The 19,725-nt window shown below is 44.1% G+C and overlaps 1 long non-coding RNA gene across 1 annotated transcript in view; it reads right to left on the bottom strand.

Annotated features, from left to right (window-relative positions):
* Nucleotides 1–19,725, bottom strand: part of LOC142142755 (uncharacterized) — a 258,356-nt gene that overhangs the window by 171,862 nt on the left and 66,769 nt on the right. The gene's annotated exons all lie outside the window — the stretch shown is intronic.

The following is a 19,725-nucleotide window of genomic DNA, read 5'->3' as shown; positions in this document are numbered from 1 at the left end:
CCCTTCTTGATAGTTCAACGCATCAATGATGTCAATTATGTGGTAGCCAGGGATGAGGGTCGGAAGAGGCACAGGGTATATCATGTGAACATGATAAAGGCCTACCACGAAAGGGGGGTCTCTGTATTAGCTGTATGTAGCTTACCTGAAGAGGACCAGGAGCCAGACCCCTTGTTAGACTTAGTGGCCTCTGCCAAGAGTGGGAGATCATTGGAGGACACCCAGTGTAGTGAGAGTTTGACAGAAGTACAGCTAGATCAGCTGTTTGTGACATTGAGGCCCTATCAGAATCATTTTACAGGGAAGCCAGGGCAAACACATCTAGTTGTTCATCATGTAAACACAGGCGATCAGCCTCCCCTCAGACAGACAGCTTATCGAGTTTCCCTGGAAGTGCAGACAGATATGAAAAGGGAGATTGAAGAAATGTTGGAGCTAGGGGTAATTAGGAAGTCCCACAGCTCCTGGGCTGCACCAGTAGTGCTGATCCCCAAAAAATGTGGTGGAACCCGGTTCTGTGTGGATTATAGGAGGTTAAATGAGGCTACTGTGTTTGATGCCTATCCCATGCCCAGGATAAATGAATTGCTAGAACGGTTAGCCCATGCTCGCTATGTAACCATTATGGATCTGAGTAGGGGTTATTGGCAGATCCCTCTGACGCCTGAGGCTCAGGAGCGGTCCGCATTTATCACCCCGTTTGGTCTGTATGAGTTCCTGGTCATGCCCTTTGGGATGAAAAATGCCCCTGCCTCCTTCCAGCGACTCGTTGATAGCCTGCTAGAGGGCCAAGAGAGGCATGCTGTAGCCTACCTAGATGACATTGCTGTGTTTAGTCAGACCTGGGAAGAACATTTGATCCACTTGAGCAGTGTGCTAGCTAAAATAGTGGGGGCGGGTTTAACCATAAAACCTGAGAAATGTCAGATTGGTATGAATGAGGTGCAGTACTTTTTGGGGACCGCTGGATATTACCGAAAATTCGTACCCCAATATAGCTCCTTAGCTAAGCCCCTTACTGACCTTACAAAAAAGAAGTTGCCCCAAGTGGTGACTTGGACCCCAGACTGTGAAGAAGCATTCACCGCATTGAAGTCTGCACTTACCCAATCCCCAGTATTGCAAGCTCCTGATTTTGACCGGAGGTTTACAGTGCAAACGGATGCCTCCAACTATGGGCTGGGAGCTGTACTCAGCCAAGTGAATCAACAAGGGGAAGAGCACCCCATCCTGTACCTTAGTCGGAAGCTGCTTCCCAGAGAGGTGGCCTACGCAGTTGTGAAAAAGGAGAGTTTAGCTATAGTGTGGACCTTGCAAAAGTTGCAGTCCTACCTGTATGGACGGGACTTTACGGTAATCACAGATCACAACCCTCTCAGCTGGTTGCACAGAGTGGCTGGAGACAATAGGAAGTTGCTCCGGTGGAGTCTGACCCTCCAGCAATACACTTTCACTGTTCAGCACCGAAAAGGGAGCCACCATGGTAATGCAGATGGATTATCACGTCAGAATGAAAGCCTTGTGTCAGGTGAGCAGGGAAATCGTCCTGTAGGTAACAATTTCCCTGCCACCCTCTAGAACGGGGAGGTGTCATGTGCAAGCTAATTTTTAGGCGTAAATCTGCACTATATGTTTGTGAATTACTTCCTAGAGATAGTGTGACATGGTTCTCTTAGAAGCTATTAGATCAAGGGGTTTTGTGGATGATAAACTACCCAGAGGGGGGGTGGTAGATAAGGGTAGCACCTTATACCATGTATGGCAGGACGCAAATGTGAAGGCCTTTGAAGAAATCTCTTGCTAGACAATGAAATCTCACACCTGTTTGGGAGGCCCCAGACATGCCGACTGCAGAGACTGGGTTGTATGTTAATGACAGATTCAAGCTGAATAAGATCACAGGAAAATATCATATCATTTTCTCCAATATCATACATACCAGAGGCATGTGTGGTATGCAGATGAAGGGAAACTTAGGACCTGGTGTGTGAAGGTAAAATCATGTTTGTAAACCATACTGTTGCAAAGTTAGGACGGTGTAAAGAAAACTTGACTTAAAGGTATTCAAACAGCAAAGTCATAAGACCCTAATTTGCATTCTTCCCTCCTGTTGGTTCTAACCTCACAGGAAAGGGGGCTGGGGGGGGGGGGTCCTGTAGCTGGGTTTTAAAACTGTACTGAAAATGTAACTCCTGGTTCTTCTGAGGGAGTCATTTAATTGGAGAAGTCCCATTTGTTCTGCTCCTACCCGCACCACAAACTTGATTCTAAGTGAGGTATCAATTCTGTGTTTTATCCTTTTTATTTTATAAGAAACAATTGCAATATATTTGTATGTCATTTTATTATCTTTTTATCTTAAGCATTGTGGATGTATCTTCCATATTAAATTACACTTAATAAGTTCTAGTCTCTGTGTTCTTATGAATTCACGTGACAGTTTGGTCCAGACGCTACCTAATTGAAACTGTGCAAACCTTGTGGTTTTAAGTGAACTCTGATTAAAGTAAATTGTGTGGGATTAATGCTAGGGAGAACCGAAGGCTTCCTAAATAAGAGTGTCAGCTCTTATCCGAAACATCCTTGGTGGTGGTAATTAGTATCGCAAAGCTAGTGTGTGGCATAGATAGGGAAGTATTTAATCATTTTAGACAGACCAGGTGGTTGTCTTTGTGGTTGACCCTGTGTCACATTTGCATCGCGCAGACTCAGGTGAGTGCTGTTCGTGACAGGCATGTACACCTACTCTTAGCCAAAAGGCCAAGAAGCACCTGTGTACCTGCTCGTTAATGCAAATATCTAATCAGCCAATTATGTGGCAGCAACACAATCATAAAAGCATGCAGACAGGCTGAAAAGGTTGAGTTGTTGTTCAGACCAAACACCAAAATGGGGAAGAAAAGTGATCCAAGTGAAGTTGATCGTGGAATGATTGTTGATGCCAGACCGGGTGGTTTGATCATCTCAGAAAGTGCTGATCCCCTCTGGAGTTTACAGAGAACGGTGCGCAATGGTTCAAGCTGACAGGGAGGTGTCAGTAACTCAAATAACCAATGTGTTATAGCGGTGGTAGGCAGAGGGGCATGTCTGACTGCACAGCGCGTAGAACCTGGAAATGCATGGGCTGCAGCAGCAGAAAACCGCACTGGGTTCAACTCCTGTCAGCTAAAAACCCTTTGGTGAACAAGCCCGGTTATAATTATAATAACAAAATAACACATTGCATAATGGCTAACAGCACAGAGAGAACAGTTTTATTAAGAACTGAGATCTGCATGGGAGCGAAGGATAATAAAAGCTTTGCTGTATCTTTAACTGAGCTATTCTCCGGAGTGTTAACAGTTAACTCTGTGGTACGCCCATCCGGTGTCATAGGGGAGGGGTATAGGGCTATAAGTTGGATGGGCGGAGTTTTGCTCAGTCTTGGCAGATATGGACGTTCAGGGAGTATCATCTAAGCATGTCCCTGCCTGCTGTATTTTTCATTTATTTCTCATCCTGTGGCTTTCCCCTTTTAGTATATTTGGGTTTTTTCCCTTATCCTATACCTTTCCTGTCTTTTACTGTTTTCCTCCCTGTTTAGTTCCACATCAGTGTACTTGCTAGTCCCCTTTCAATGTGGCTTCCCTCCCTTAGAATTTTCACACTAGATGGTACTTTCCCCCCCTTGATTTAGTATTTCAGGCTGCAGTAGCACAGAGCTAAGTATACTAGTATGTCTGTATAGTTATTATAGCTGTGGTATTTCCAAGTTGGTTGTTTCCTGCAGCTATTTTGTATTGCATCATTTTCCTCTGTGCTCCCCCCATCCCCCGGCCAGTAAGGGTATGTGGGCTGGGGTTATACAATTCATGTTTGGTAATTGCTGTATATGAAGATGTTAGGAGATATCTGCCTTTCTCATTGTTTAGCAGGGATTCCCTTCCCCCATCAGCATGCTTCACAGACATATTCAGTGTGCAAAACTTCTGCTTACACATGAGGTAGTTTTGTATCATTTTGTCACATATTATTTGTCTGTCCAGACAGTCCCATAGCAAGGCAATAAGGGGACATGTTAGCTGTTATATGCATTCTCTTCAAAGGTCAATATATATATAAAAATAAAAGGGGGTTTATTTTCAGGGCCAGTGCTTTAGATGGTGCCTTATAGTTTTCATGCATTGGGATGCTAATTACATGCTGTACCCGCGTATGGCATGTAACAGGGGATACTGATTTGCAAATAGTTATAGGGCTTTGAAAAAGTGCGCCAACTACCTGCAGGAGGGGAAAGGGGTATTTTTTTCCCACAGCTTTCATGCAGGGCCCGTCAGTTTTCTGCCAACATTCCCCACCCCCGACCACAGGGTAAATTGCTGATGACGGTTTACCCCTCTGCTTGATGCTGGCAGTGGCGGGGCCCCTGATTTGTAACCTTTACTGGGCTCATTACCATATAACAAATTACATGGGCCTAGGGCTTATATTACATGTAGGGACTTGCCCATAAAGGATGGTGTCAAGGGAATGCTCATTACTGCCTGGGAGACAGGATTGGCAAGCGGGGTGGCAGAACGCCTGCAGAAACTTCTATGAAATTTTATGTGTTGGTTGAAGGTGGACTGTCCATGATATAATTGTGATGTATATGTTGGTATCTGGCACATCTCGAAATGCGGTGAGTATATCTGTTTAGGTATGCATTTTTCTTACGCTTCATTTGTCCTGGTGCAGATGCAGTTCATATTGGATGGGATCTGTGGTAAGGAAAGACAGTACAACGGAAGAGTTACCGGCTGGGCAACATAATTTACAGGTCTGGTCTGGGGTGTGTCCTTAGTAAGTCCTCTATTCTCGCAGTTGACACGGTGAGTGCAGAGTTATTATGTACAAGGTGTTAAGGGCAAATTTTTCTTGGGACTAGTAGTTATTACATTAGAATTGTACCTATATCATTCAGTTGATGGTTGTTAGTACCAACCCGGGTTTCCTCAGGGCTCCCTTATGAGGTAAGATGTGGGATGGTTCTTGCAGGTGCGTAGGATTACATTATTCGAGATACTCTACGGGCGGGGCCCATACGGGTGTCTTGTGCCAACCTGGGCCATTGCTATTTGGGCAATTTTGCGGGCGAGCAAGTGGCTATGTTTTTGGGGTCCTCAGGGTAACGGGTTATCCTCTATTAAGAATGGTGTCATCCGATATATCACCATAAGGGCCACGGTGCTATCCGCCCGAGCTAATTTTTTTCTCCGGCTTCACTGGCAGGATATTATCCGGGCGTGTCAAGAGTTCTATGGCATATTAATGTATATGTGTGCGGGCCTGGGCGTGCTGATTACACTTCTTACACAGGGGAACAAACCTGCATCTGCTGCAAGGTGGGAAGGGCAGCACCACTCAGATTTAGGTTACACAATAGTCTGTATATATGCTTATCTATAGGAAAACTATAGACGGGAGACTCAGGGCATAGGGGAGAGGAATGAACACATGTAGAAATGCGGGTCTACTGATGTGGTCCTCAGAATCTATAACATGAGCCTTCTTAGGTTTAGGATCACGCAGCCTGGTATGGGAAAAATGGGTATATCAAATATGTGGTCCCATATAGATTATGATTTGTTCCAACTAAATATTAGCAAAGGCTTCATGTATTGTCCATGTGGTAAAACTGATTACTACACATGCAGTCTTGAATGCACTGGGGTTTCCTGCCTGGAATTAATATATAATTTGCGCATTGTGGTGTAACCCTCTGAAGCTTACGATGTGTAATGAATGTTGGGGGCGCAAGTTAGTCTATTAAGAACTATATTCTCAAGAGGGAATGGTTAGTATTGAGGAAGATGCATGTACGGATACAAATACATATGCTGACCCATGATACAGATTGGTTTGGTCGGACACTGATACATATGCAGAGACATGATACCGATTTGTTGACCGGATACAGATACATATGCAGAGACGTGCTAGAGATTTGTTGTGCAGAGACGTGCTAGAGATTTGTTGTGCAGAGACGTGCTACAGATTTGTGGATCGGATACAGATACATACGCAGAGATGTGCTGCAGATTTGTTGTGCAGAGACGTGCTGCAGATTTGTTGTGCGGAGACGTGCTGCAGATTTGTTGTGCGGAGACGTGCTGCAGATTTGTTGTGCGGAGACGTGCTGCAGATTTGTTGTGCGGAGACGTGCTGCAGATTTGTTGTGCGGAGACGTGCTGCAGATTTGTTGTGCGGAGACGTGCTGCAGATTTGTTGTGCGGAGACGTGCTGCAGATTTGTTGTGCGGAGACGTGCTGCAGATTTGTTGTGCGGAGACGTGCTGCAGATTTGTTGTGCGGAGACGTGCTGCAGATTTGTTGTGCAGAGACGTGCTGCAGATTTGTTGTGCAGAGACGTGCTGCAGATTTGTTGTGCAGAGACGTGCTGCAGATTTGTTGTGCAGAGACGTGCTGCAGATTTGTTGTGCAGAGACGTGCTGCAGATTTGTTGTGCAGAGACGTGCTGCAGATTTGTTGTGCAGAGACGTGCTGCAGATTTGTTGTGCAGAGACGTGCTACAGATTTGTGGATTGGATACAGATACATATGCTGAGACGTGATACAGATTTGTGGTGCAGAGACAGGATACAGATTTGGGGATCAGGTACAGATACGTAGGTAAGGACGTGATATAGATTTGTTGAATGGTTACATGTCAGGTATCATGATACGGATATGTTGTTCGGATTCAGATACATAGGCAGAGACATGATACAGATTTGTTGATCGGATTCAGATACATAAGCGAGTTATGATGCGGGTATGTTGACCTGTTACAGATATATGTATGGTATGATGATACAGATATGTTGGTTGGATACAGATACTTATGCAGAGTCAGGATGCAGGTATGTTGTCCAGATTCGGATGCATGTAAGGTAGGATGATGCAGATACGTAGGGGATTCATGGCACTGCTGGGTCACGTGGGCAAACAATATCCCTCTTATGAAGCTGCGGGTTTTACAGAGCGTCCAGGACAAAACTGGTAGGGTTTAGACTTAGTTTGTAAGGTACAGGGCATTTGGATAGTTGCTTACAGGTGACCTATTGGCTATCAGCAATAGTTAAACACAATGGGGCTGTACTCTCATTGTATTTCATTATGTATGAGATTAAGCGACCCTGGGACAGTTGTTGCATTTGGCCAGTTGTTAATTCGATCGGGCCCATGAGCTGACGATAGTTGGAAGTAGTCACTGTTAAGTGACACTGTTGTCTTTGCCCTCCTACAGGAAGGGGGATGCAGGGGGGCCTATGCCCCATTGTGGCAGCCTTACTACTTCAATGGTTTACTTCCCCATGATGCATAGTTATATACGTTTTCAGGGGTGGGTCAAGTGGATCCATTTATTGTCAATCTCTCCAAGGCAAATTTACCCATCTGCGGTTACTGAACACGGGTAAGTCAAGTTGGTGAAGGGGGTTTGATGCACACTTTCTTTCATGCCCTTTGGGACAGACGGTATGCCTTGCAGCATGGAGGACCTTCCTGATGATAGTTATGGATCTGGGTAGGGACCCTAGTCTTGATGGAAGTGGGTTTTTTGAGTTGGCGCTTCTGGGCTATAGGAATTAGACAAGAATCTTCCTTGTGGTCTTCAGAGGAGACACTGATTATTGTTATGGGGTTAATCCTGGGCCTGCGAGGGCACAGTGTAAGTAGCCTGGTTTTGGCCTTACAGTTCCAGCTTAAGTGGTGGCATTAATCCTTTGAATGAGGACTCTTTTTGATTGTGATTGGTATGGCACTATAGCCGGAGCATGTGGTTAAACTAATATTCAATTTTGCAATACAGTCTCCTATGGCGCGGCAGTCCCTTATGTTTTGCTGGTTGCCTTTGGAGGCAGGGGCGCGAAGGGACTTAAATGTACGTCCTGCTCTTCTTTCCTAATCTCTTCTAACTTCTATTTTCTGCTGCGGTGGCACAGGTTTTAGACTGCTTGGGCCTTTGGAGGTCGGGCGCGAAGGGATTTCTCCATTTTTTTTTCCCACTGGGTTTTATGGTTTACCTTCGTCTGTGCTTCCGCTCAATCCCTTTGTTTCCTCTTTTGTCTGGTGAGTACTGCAATCTTGCGAGTTTGTGTTCTTGTTTGTGCTGGGTGTCTTTGATGTTCTGTTCTGGTCGTCTTGATTTTCTTTTCAAAAATTTTCAATTTCAGGGTGCTCCTCGGAGTTCCCGTTCTTCTTGCTGGTATGCATATTTACCTTGCTGTGGTGCTAATATTTTGTTTTTCTCCTACCTTACAGACCTTTGGACCCCACTGCGGATCGGGCTGCTGGGACACTCATATTCATGGGGCTGGTTGGCACAGGGCAGCTAGGGATATTTCTCTGTTTGCGGGGTCAGTGGTGGTTCAGTGGATAGGTCGTAGAGGTTTCAGTTGGCCTAGGTTTCGGAAGCTCCTCAGGGGTACTGTGGCTAGTCAAAGGTTTCCCCATGTGCTGGTGATACATCTAGGAGGAAATGACATAGATGGTAGCAAGTCGATTGATTTGATATTACATATTCAAGAGGATTTGAATTGGATACATGCCTCTTGGCCTGCCCCGGTCATTTGCTGGTCAGATATTGTGCGAGGAGGATTTGGCGTTCATTTCCTCATGGATGTGTAGCAGATGAAGTGAGGAGGAAGGTTAATTCCGTTGTTGCACGTTTTCAAGCTCCTTAGGTGGTTTGCGGTTTGAGCCCCTCGCTATATAAGGACGTCGGAGTGCATTTGAGTGAAGAGGACATGGTTATTTTTGTTTGAGATATTTATGAGTTTTTAGCATCGGAGGGATTTGGTATGGTGGCGGGCCGCGGCTCCTAGGGATCCGGGCGTGGCCGGAAAAGCAGTTCAGTCGACGGCCAGTGGTTGTTTGGGCGCACATTACGGTATTGGGCATGGTGAACCCGCCTCTCTTCGAGTGAATCGGCTATTAGTCTCGGTTTCAGGTACCGCCCCTGTGGGTTGCCCTGTGGTTGCTTTCATTATAGCCCAGAGGAGGGGCGGGTTCGGTAGAATTGGGACGTGGTGCCCCGTCCAGGTAGATATGTGCGCCCGGGGTTTGATTGGTTGGTCCCCCACTTGAACCCAGGGGTTTGGTTGTTCCCCAGTGAGTAGTCCTAAGGAGTTCCTAGGACAGTTGGGTTTTGCCTGGCACACGTCGGTCTGACTGCTTTATTCACCTCCACCATATTTAAATAAATCATTTATTTGTGCCCTATTTCAAGTCTCATGTCGTTACTTTAAGGTTATAGTGAATAATATGAAGAAGGTAAAAGAGGTTAAGGTATCAGGCATAAGACTTTTATAAGAACTGAGATCTGCATAGGAGCGAAGGATAATAAAAGCTTTGCTGTATCTTTAACTGAGTTATTCTCCGGAGTGTTAACAGTTAACTCTGTGGTACGCCCATCCGGTGTCATAGGGGAGGGGTATAGGGCTATAAGTTGGATGGGCGGAGTTTTGCTCAGTCTTGGCAGATATGGACGTTGCCCACCCACCCTCCCTGTTTTCGTTGCTGAGAGACAAAGGAGTCGGTTAGATTCTGTTACGATGGATATCAGCGTTGGAGGCAGGCATGGTTGTCAGCGAAGATGGATTGAGTATTGCCGGAAAAGCAGTTCAGTCGACGGCCAGTGGTTGTTTGGGCGCACATTACGGTATTGGGCATGGTGAACCCGCCTCTCTTCGAGTGAATCGGCTATTAGTCTCGGTTTCAGGTACCGCCCCTGTGGGTTGCCCTGTGGTTGCTTTCATTATAGCCCAGAGGAGGGGCGGGTTCGGTAGAATTGGGACGTGGTGCCCCGTCCAGGTAGATATGTGCGCCCGGGGTTTGATTGGTTGGTCCCCCACTTGAACCCAGGGGTTTGGTTGTTCCCCAGTGAGTAGTCCTAAGGAGTTCCTAGGACAGTTGGGTTTTGCCTGGCACACGTCGGTCTGACTGCTTTATTCACCTCCACCATATTTAAATAAATCATTTATTTGTGCCCTATTTCAAGTCTCATGTCGTTACTTTAAGGTTATAGTGAATAATATGAAGAAGGTAAAAGAGGTTAAGGTATCAGGCATAAGACTTTTAATGTAAATTATATGCACAAAAGGGCAATCATGTGAAATCAAACTTCATCAAGACCTCCTAGTGTATGTTTAGCCAGTGCTTTCATTGTAAGGTAGATCGCTGTATAACGATGGACTGTACTTAATAACGTGGTTGACCAGAGAAGAGGTGTTTTCTTTCACCCATGCTACTTTCCAAAGGGGAACATCAAGCGTCGATCCTTTTTCATATGTTTCCGATTAAACAATACTGAGTAACTTACAAAACCTGGGAGAACCAACCTTCTCTATTTAAGTAGCTTTTACTGTCACATCATTTATACGTTTCCTGCGGCCAGAAATCGATGCACTATGAGAGTTGAGGTGGAAGAAGAACATTTCGAACTCGTTTTATTGCTAGGAGCTTTAGCAAGTCTGTGCCGGTAATTGCTCTTCATTGGGGAGTTATTACAGATGATCGAAATCCCCCCAAATCATGAAACATTGTTCAAAAGATGCAGAGTGAAAATTGTATATTTATTTTATAATGTTGTTTGTAAATTATACTAATCAGGATCCATATATACCATCCATGTGTGTCTGTTATATACAGTGTTATATAAAAGTGTTCACCCCTCCCCCACTCTTCCCATTTTATTTTATTTTCTTCTCTTATATTATGTAATCAAAATGAATTTATATGGTAATTCTTAACACCAATCTAAATACATTTGACAAATATAAAATACATCTCTAAAGCTTTAGTTTAAATAATTGCAAAAAAAAAATGACTGGTTGCATATATATTCACACCCTTATTTTTATACTTGGTAGAAACTCATTTAGCAGGAATTAAAGCCGTGAGTATATTTGGGCAATCTTCTACCTGCTTTGCACACCAAGAAACTGCAATTTTCGCCAATTCTGCTTTGTCATTTTCAGTTACAAGAGGACCCTTGGTGGGAAATTTTCAAACCATTCCACAGATTGGGAATGTGACTTAGCTTTGACCGGGCTACTCTGGATCAATGATTTGCTTGGTATTTAAGCCACTCCAATGTGGCATTTGCTGTACGCTTCGGCTCACTGACCGGCTGTTGATTGCAGCAGGTTTTCCTGCAAGATTTGGCTACATCTTAGTCCACTCAATTTGCCCTCGATTTTATCAAGTTTTCCAGTCCTTGATGCAGAGGAAAAATCCCATAACATTATACCACCAGCATGATTCAATGTAGGGATCGTTCTTTTGGAATCACGTGCTGCGTTAGATTTCTGCCTGGCATTGAAGCCAAACGTTCAATCTTGGTCTCATCAGGACAGATAATCTTTCTCCACTTGGTATAAAGATCTTCCCCATGCTTTCAGACAAATTCTAGGCAAGATTTCATGTAGCCAAGCTACTGTTGTCCTATGGATAGTTTCTATCAACTCTGCAATGGAAATCTAAACTGACAGAGCTGCCAGGCTCCTCTTGGTGGGTACCCTGACAAGTGCCCTTCTCGGAGGGATATTCAGTTTTGTTCTAGACAAATTCACAGCTGTGCCACATTATCTTAATTTCTTTATGATGGATGTGATAGTGCTCTGGGGGATGGTAAACAGTTTGGAAATCTCATTATAACCTTCTTCTGACCAGTGCTGATCATTAACATGTTCTATTTGAATTTTCTTTGAACTTCATGATGAAGCTTTGACCAACTGTAGGACCTCTCACAGACACGTGTGTTTATTTTCAGATTACGTGAAACACTAATTGTACACAGGTGGGATCCAATTACTTATGTGACCTCTGAAGACAACTAATTACAGCAGGGTTTACTTGGGCAAAATGCTCAAGCAATCGTTGTCTGTTTTATATTTGTAATTACTTAAGAAAAATGTTTAGCTATTTTGTTTTGGCATTGTGGACTGTTATGTTTTTATCAGTGGGAGGGGTTCTGGGATAAATCCATTATGATTCTATGATGTTAGAAAGTAAAATGTGTAAAAATCTCAAAGTGGTAAATACTTTTAATAGCCAAAAAGAGATGGCAAAATAGGAAAAATTAATATCATGTGTTTTCCCCTGTGATCATTTTACGACACCATTTACATTTCAAATCCCCCCTCCAAATGCTGCACTTGCCCTTCTTCTTCAAGGATACTGGTCATGCATACTGCAGATACCCCAGACTGTTTGTGACTATTACACTGTTTCAATGTGAGCATATGTCTGCGACTCTCTAAAGCTAGTCTAGTCTGTGGATTATGGCAGATTCCAGGGGACTTGGGTTGTGAAAGTGAAGCTTGGGAAGGAAGACTGTTTTCAGTACAGAGGAATGCAGTTGTCCAGGGTATTCCATCTCCTATGGTCAGTAATGTGGATAAAAATGAAGCATCTAAATTGATAGCTGTGATTCAGGTCCAATCAGATGCCTCGTTCAATGCACACCTTAGGTTTGAGTCATTAAGGAACGTATCCCGCAAATGGGTGCTATTGTCAGCAGAAAATACCCTGCGCTTGCCCAGACCCGGACGGTACGCAATTGAACACAGCCACGTCCAAGTCACCTATGAGTGCAAAGACACTTACTACAGCCACCGATTTAGGGGAGTGAACAGGGTGGGGAATGGGCGAACACACGTAGGCAATATACAGTAAGGGTGTTCTCGTACAGTCATGTCCAAGACAAACTCAGGTGCACACAGAAGTACGCTGGTTTACTGATGTATCTCTTGCTCCAACTAGGGGGCTAGTTTAAGTTCCGAATACTAGTGCGGACGGCTGAGTACTCCCAGTTCTGAGCTGGTGTAAAATTAAAATTCATTTGCAGAGTGGGAAAAGCCGCACCTGGCAAGGGACACACCTCATTACAATCATTTCAAATCTCGTTCATGCGCTGCTCTGCAAAATGAGGTGCATCGGTGTACCTACTCTGTGACGCGCCAGGAACCGAACGCCCTGACTCCACCAAACGCCTCCCCGTTGTGTGCAGATGTCAATTCCTCTATAACTGTGACCATTCTGCCCTGCAAACCTATAACATTAACTGAGACTGCAGCTGTAAAAACCACTGCGGTTCCAGAGCTGCATTTGTGCCGCCGAATCTTCAATTTGCCCATTGTAAATCAAGAGGTGATGGCTGGAAACTAAAATATAGTATATTTAACTAATTCACATTTTCACAAAACATCCGACACCCATTTCACCTGCTACAGAATAGTCTGCCCCCAACTGCGGTTCCCTGTGTTAAATTAATTCATTAATGTTAAGAAAGACATCTACCATAAACATTTGTATATGATTTGTGTACATTATAAAAGACAAATATTTTAATTTTAAGCATTATTAGATTATTAGAGCTACCAAAGTAAATACCATTTATATTTTATATCTGCACCAAGAAAGTTGGCATTTTGAAAATAATAATAGTTTTTGTTCTATTGCCCCCTAAATATTGCTGCCTGCGACAGCTGCCCCAGTTTGCCTCCCCCTATGTACCCCCCAATCTTTAATAAATGTCATTATATCAGGACAGGGACCAAGAATTGGAAAAGAAATGGGCAAGAAATTGACCAGCGAGAGGATGGGAGTATTTATAAAAATATTCAGAGGACATTAACTTTTCAGTATATTTTCTACCCAGAAAATAATGTGGATCTTGGAGGGCAAAACACAGTAAGCTGCGTATTACACCTGTAATAATGCAGTTTAGCAAAACATCAATGTTATAATGCAGTTACATCACAGATTACAGCATACTTGCCTACTTTCGGCAAGTGTAGTCCGGGAGAGGGGTGTGACTAAAGGTCTGGAGGGGGCCAAACACGTCAGGAAACTATGGACTACAGCGGCACAGGCTCACCAAAACTGGACATTTGAAGACTGGAAAAACATTGCCTGATCTGCCGAATGTTGATTTCTGCTCCTACATGTAGATGGTATCCATCCCGCATGTGTCAGTGGTACTTTGGCTTCATATGATTTATATATTATGCTAAATGTTTTCTATGTTATTTTTAATTAATATCATTTTTATTACTACTTTTTTTAAAAAAAGAAATGTTCTGTCTCCTTTTCCTGACATATAGGAGCTTCTTGCAGAAACGGACTATTATTATGTGATTCAGCAACACTTCAGCTGTAAGTATAATCTAAATATATAGTAATTGATGGCCTAAACCATTGAAATTTGGAATGATACTTTTAGTCCATGATGTATACACGCTGCAGGAGAATGTGGCTGCGATGTGTTTATAGCAGATTCTTTAGCAAAAAAAATTCACAATGGACTCAACACACGTTTCACTATGCAGAATATATTTTATCTACTCATCTGAACATGTTGCCCATCATGACTATGAACAACCTGTACTCTCATATGGACGAAAGCACTTAGACGCATATATATGTGGCAGTAAGTGAGGTTAACCTTACCTGCAAGTAAGATGCCACATCCCAGGCCAACCAGTGAAGAAGGATGGGGAGTGCCTGGAGATCTGTCTATATAAGTCCTAGCATTTCACATGTCCTTTCTCATTTACTGCTCGAGATCCCACCCACCCATGCCCTTTATTGACCTCCCTGCTTCCGTGGCGTATGAGTTTTAATTTGGTTCCTCCCCACATCACAGAGCAGGCACAGTTGGTAGGAAGTCACTGTGGGCAGTGGCTGATCGTTACAGCGTTATCGCTGTTTGACCACAGGTGCTATCCCCATCCAGGAACGTGACGCGGTCCTTTTTGATGAGGATCCCTTGGCCCGCATCTGAGGGCGGCCATTGCGTAGTCGGGAGGGGGCTTAGTCACTCTGACGTCAGAATTAGCATTGGCCAGGCAGTTAAGGATGTGTCCCGGGTACGTGGAGTCAGCCATCCACGCTTGGTTCCAAATATTAGTTTGATTTAGCTGTCTCACGGTTCACTTTCACCGCCATTTATTTAATAATTAATAAATTGTGACCTTCTTTAGCCACTTTCATATGTCTCAGTGTCTTTATTGTTAGATAAGTTAAGTAAGCTTGTATATGTCATTAGGAGGTTATGGTTAAGAGAGTGAAACACATCCAGGTTATGCAGTTTATAATTTTTATATATTTTTTACAATATGTTGCTGTTATTTCAGCTGGGGGCTGTAGGAGCAGAGCCAGGTCCTGAGTCCTCTGCTTCCTTAGGCTCAGGCTCACTGGGGTCACATGTGGGGGAAGGTTCTGGAGCCACGGCGAGCAGCCGATTCAGTATGGCTGCAGGGATTGGCCAAACCCATTTATAGCGTTCAAAATGCTCTCCATCAGGCCCTTCTTCTCCGTGCTAATTGGCACTCCTTCCTGGTGCTTCTTCTACCGAAGGCTGCGATTGATGGTTATTAGGAGCTCTTTGGTGGTCTTGTCCCATTTATCTATTGCTTCCAGTGACCGCACAGATGGACAATGTGCAGGACCAGCAGGCGGTGAGGAGGGCGGGATCTCTCACAGCTCCTCCTCCTGCTCCTCTGACTGGTCACTCACAGTGGGTCGTGGCTCCGCATCTAAGAAAAAGTGAATAAAATATCTTAAATCAAATTGATTTGGAGTTATCCATTTAATCCTGGAAAAGAAAACAAGGGTAGAGAGTGAACAATGGTACAGGAATATACACAAGTCTAGTGGTGTTATATTCTATATTGTACACAATAAGGGTAATTACCTGATTCTGTTTGTTGTGGTTTTGCAGAGGGGCCTGCGACACTCTCCACTCGCCCGACCCCCTCATCTTCCTGGACAGCTATGCAGGCTAACGCGGTCAGCTTGAGAGACAGAGGTCCAAAGAGACAATGGGACTACCGTGATGGGGCTGCTACCAGAGTTTGTTTGGTCACCTGGTAACAGAAGAAAATGTAATTAATTGACAATGTAATGTATTGTCTTCTAAGACTAAAGTAATGTGGAGATGTTTCAATGAGCGGCTAATTCACACGATGGTATCGCTGATTGGCCGCATGTCACAACCCCTTCGAAGCAACCTGGCCCTTGGTCCCTTTGTGTGGGGGACCCCTCATCCTGCTTTATGGGGGCATGTCCTTGTAAGCCCGGGCTGATTGCTCTCGCCGCCACCATACTTTTATTATTTAAAAAACTGGGACCTGTTTTTTTACCAAAATCAAGTTGTTGTCAGTGTGATTATATTATAGATAAGGTTTTAGGTGTTAAGTTAACAAGTAAAGAGGTTTGGTGCAATAAAGAGGTAAATCAATGGTATGCAGTTTAATACACAGTACAGAGATTCATCCCCCAAACACCTATCAGATATTCTTATCTGCATGTGAATGTGACATTCATAAAAATGTAAACTAGGCGGAGTACAGCATTTCCATCCCATTACTGATGTGTTCTGGTAAATAAATGTCCCGAGTGTATCCGATAATTTAAGAGATGGCTGATAGCGGGTGCTCACTGTGGCTCAGATATATTCAAAGTAGAATGGCTGCAAAGCCAGTGATGGCTGTATAGTTAGTGTGTATAGTTCTAAGTGTGTATAGATACAAGTGTGAAACAAAAAATTTAAACAGCATAATTCGGAGTTATACCGGAGTTGAACAGGAGGAAACAGGAGAAGAACTTTCTGCCTATTAACACAGCTTCACAAGGACAACTGTCAGTATTCACCTGAAACTCCATATTCCACCTCTGATGTTTTCAACTCTCCCTGGCTACAAGCTACATGCAACATGAGGACTGCTTTGGACTCTGATCTCATTTTCCTCTCATCTCATGAAAGTTTGTTTTATTTATCAGTCTGCTTTCAATGCAAAATCCACTCTGTTTAATCAGACTGCTGTACTACTTGCTCAACCACTCATTACCCATGCTACAGTTATTTCAGTCCCCTATCTCAGCACTGTACTTCAATTTTATTTAAGCTTTGTTTACCATCACAAGTAAGAAGAAATTATACTGTCTTTCAACCACTCTCCTCTCCCATGATTCTGCAAAATCTCAGCTATTCAATTACCTGCTCTTTATTACTCTCCATTCAACACTTCCACCCACTCCCCCACATGGCTCCCCACATCATTACGTTATACTATCCAGACATCCAGGAATACACTACATTTGCTGCATCCTAGCTCTGCACTACTTATCTGATTACACTGGACATTGCAATTAGGCAATTCATTTAATTCCTCATTTTTGCTATTTGACTAATAGTCCCAATGCTTGCCAAAATATTTTTCTTTATCTCTTTTCATGGCATTATCTTTAGGACTATATCATCCCTCACCCATCCTGCAACACACACCTCTGTCCACATTGCCCCTTCATTACTTCACTCACCTCTAGTGAACACTCATGAACTCTTTTCCTATTTAAATTCAATAACTTTAACAGCCTCACCCTGCCGCCAGAAACTAAAAGGACACACATCTTACCTACCTTTCTTCCTTCCTTCTTCTATTAGCTGGTGATATATCACCTAATCCAGGTCCCCCTCACTTCTCCCACACACATATATCTGAACACTACAGAAATCTGGCAAACCTCAAACACATAACCTGTCTCCTCTCTCTTGCAAAGTCCTTTAAATGTGCCCTTTGGAATGCACGCTCTGTTTGTAACAAACTTACCTCCGTACATGATCTCTTCCTCTTAAACAACCCTAAACCTTCTGGCAATAACAGAAACATGGCTCACGCATTCAGACACTGCCTCACCTGCAGCCCTTTCACATGGTGGCCTCCATCTCACCCACACCCACAGACCAGGAGGCAGACAAGGAGGGGGGGTTGGACTACTTCTCTCCCCACAGTGCACATTCACAGTTATACCAAGTGTCCCATCACTCACATTCACATCTTTTGAAGTACATGCTGTTAGGATTTTTAACCCATTCTCTATGCATGTTGCTGTCATCTATCGCCCCCCCTGGTCCACACCATCAATTTCTTGAACACTTCTCTGCATGGCTCCCTCACTTCTTATCTACTGATATCCCCACCATCATCATGGGTGATTTCAACATCCCTATTTCTAATCCACGTTCCAATGCTGCTTCCAAACTACTCTCTCTAACCTCCACACTTGACCTCTCCCAGTGGATTGAATCCGCTACTCATCAGGATAGCCACTGTCTTGATCTTGTTTTCTCTAGACTATGCTCAGTTTCTGATTTCCTTAACACTCCTTTCCCCCTCTCGGATCATCACCTTATTAGATACTTGCTCACCCCCAGTTCTTTACCCTCCCTAGTGTCAAACTCTTCCAAGCCTCCTCGTACCCGCAGGAATATCAACTCTATTGATTTTCAACAGTTTTCCACCTCTCTCCAACACCTTTTCTCCCCAATTTCTACATTCTCCTCCCCTGATCGGGCAGTACCCCATTTTCATCAAACCCTAGCAATTGCCCTGGATCAAGTGGCTCCAGCGACACTACATATTTCCCGTAGAATTCGTTGCCAACCGTGGAACACTACAGTAACACGAACTCTACAAAAACTTTCTCGTAAAGCAGAACGTCACTGGCGTACATCTTGTGCCTCTAATGATTTCATAACATATACTGATATCTACCACTCCTACAGAAATGCTCTGGACATTGCTAAACAAGCATTCTACCGATCTCTCATCTATGCTCAGGCTTCTAACCCCAAACGCCTCTTTAACACATTTAACTCTCTTCTGAATCCTCCTGCCCCAAATCCTCCAACTAACATCAGTGCACAGGATCTTGCTTCCTATTTCAAGGACAAAATTGATAAGATCAGGCTTGAAATGGTATCTCCCTTGACAAGCAATCTGCTCAATTCCTTTGTAGCACCCTCTGACACTCTCTCTTCATTTGATCCCACAAATGAAGAGGAAGTTTCTACTCTCTTCTCATCTTCCTACTCTTCCTCCTGTCCTCTTGATCCAATTCCCTCTCAAATTGGTATGTCCCTGTCTCCTGTACTCATTCCCCCTCTAACTAAAATCTGTAATCTATCTCTTTCTACTAGTATTTTTCCAGCACTTTTCAAGCATGCAGTGATTACTCCCATTTAAAAAAAACAGAATTCTGACCCTAACTCTCTCATAAATTACTGCCCCATCTCCCAGCTCCCATGCCCCTCCAAGCTTCTCGAGAGAATTGCCTACTCCCGCCTCACACACTTTCTTACAGCAAACAACCTATTGGATCCTCTTCAGTCAGGCTCCTCTTCAGTCAGGCTTTCGCTCTCAACACTCCACAGAGACTGCGCTGACCAAAGTTGTCAATGATTTGATCACAGCAAAAAATAATAACCAATACTCTCTTCTAATTCTCCTGGATCTCTCTGCTGCATTTGACACTGTTGACCACTCTCTCCTCATACAAACGCTACAATCCCTAGGTCTTGAAGGCACTGTCCTATCCTGGTTCTCATCCTACCTATCTAATCGCTCTTTCAGTGTTAATTTCTCTGGATCCACCTTTGCTCCGCTTCCTATTGTCAGGAGCCGAGGCGGCCTTGGGCACCGCCGCGACTCACTTCCGGTGTCAGTGAACGTCCCGGCCGTCCCCATGACGACCGGGGCGCCACTTCCGGTTTCTCGGGCCCGACCGTTGCCAAGGCAACGGCCGGACGCCGTGTATAACAATCGATGCGCCCCGGCAAGTGAGGCAGCCGGGCGCATGCGCTAGTGTAGCCTGCGGGCTAATTTAGCTGGGTAGCGCACCTGGGATGTATTTCAGG

This window comes from Mixophyes fleayi, chromosome 3 (genome assembly GCF_038048845.1).
Source record: "Mixophyes fleayi isolate aMixFle1 chromosome 3, aMixFle1.hap1, whole genome shotgun sequence".
Lineage (NCBI taxonomy): Eukaryota > Metazoa > Chordata > Amphibia > Anura > Limnodynastidae > Mixophyes > Mixophyes fleayi.
The sequence above is the reverse complement of the archived record's forward strand: the minus strand, read 5'-3'. Positions and strand labels throughout refer to the sequence as shown.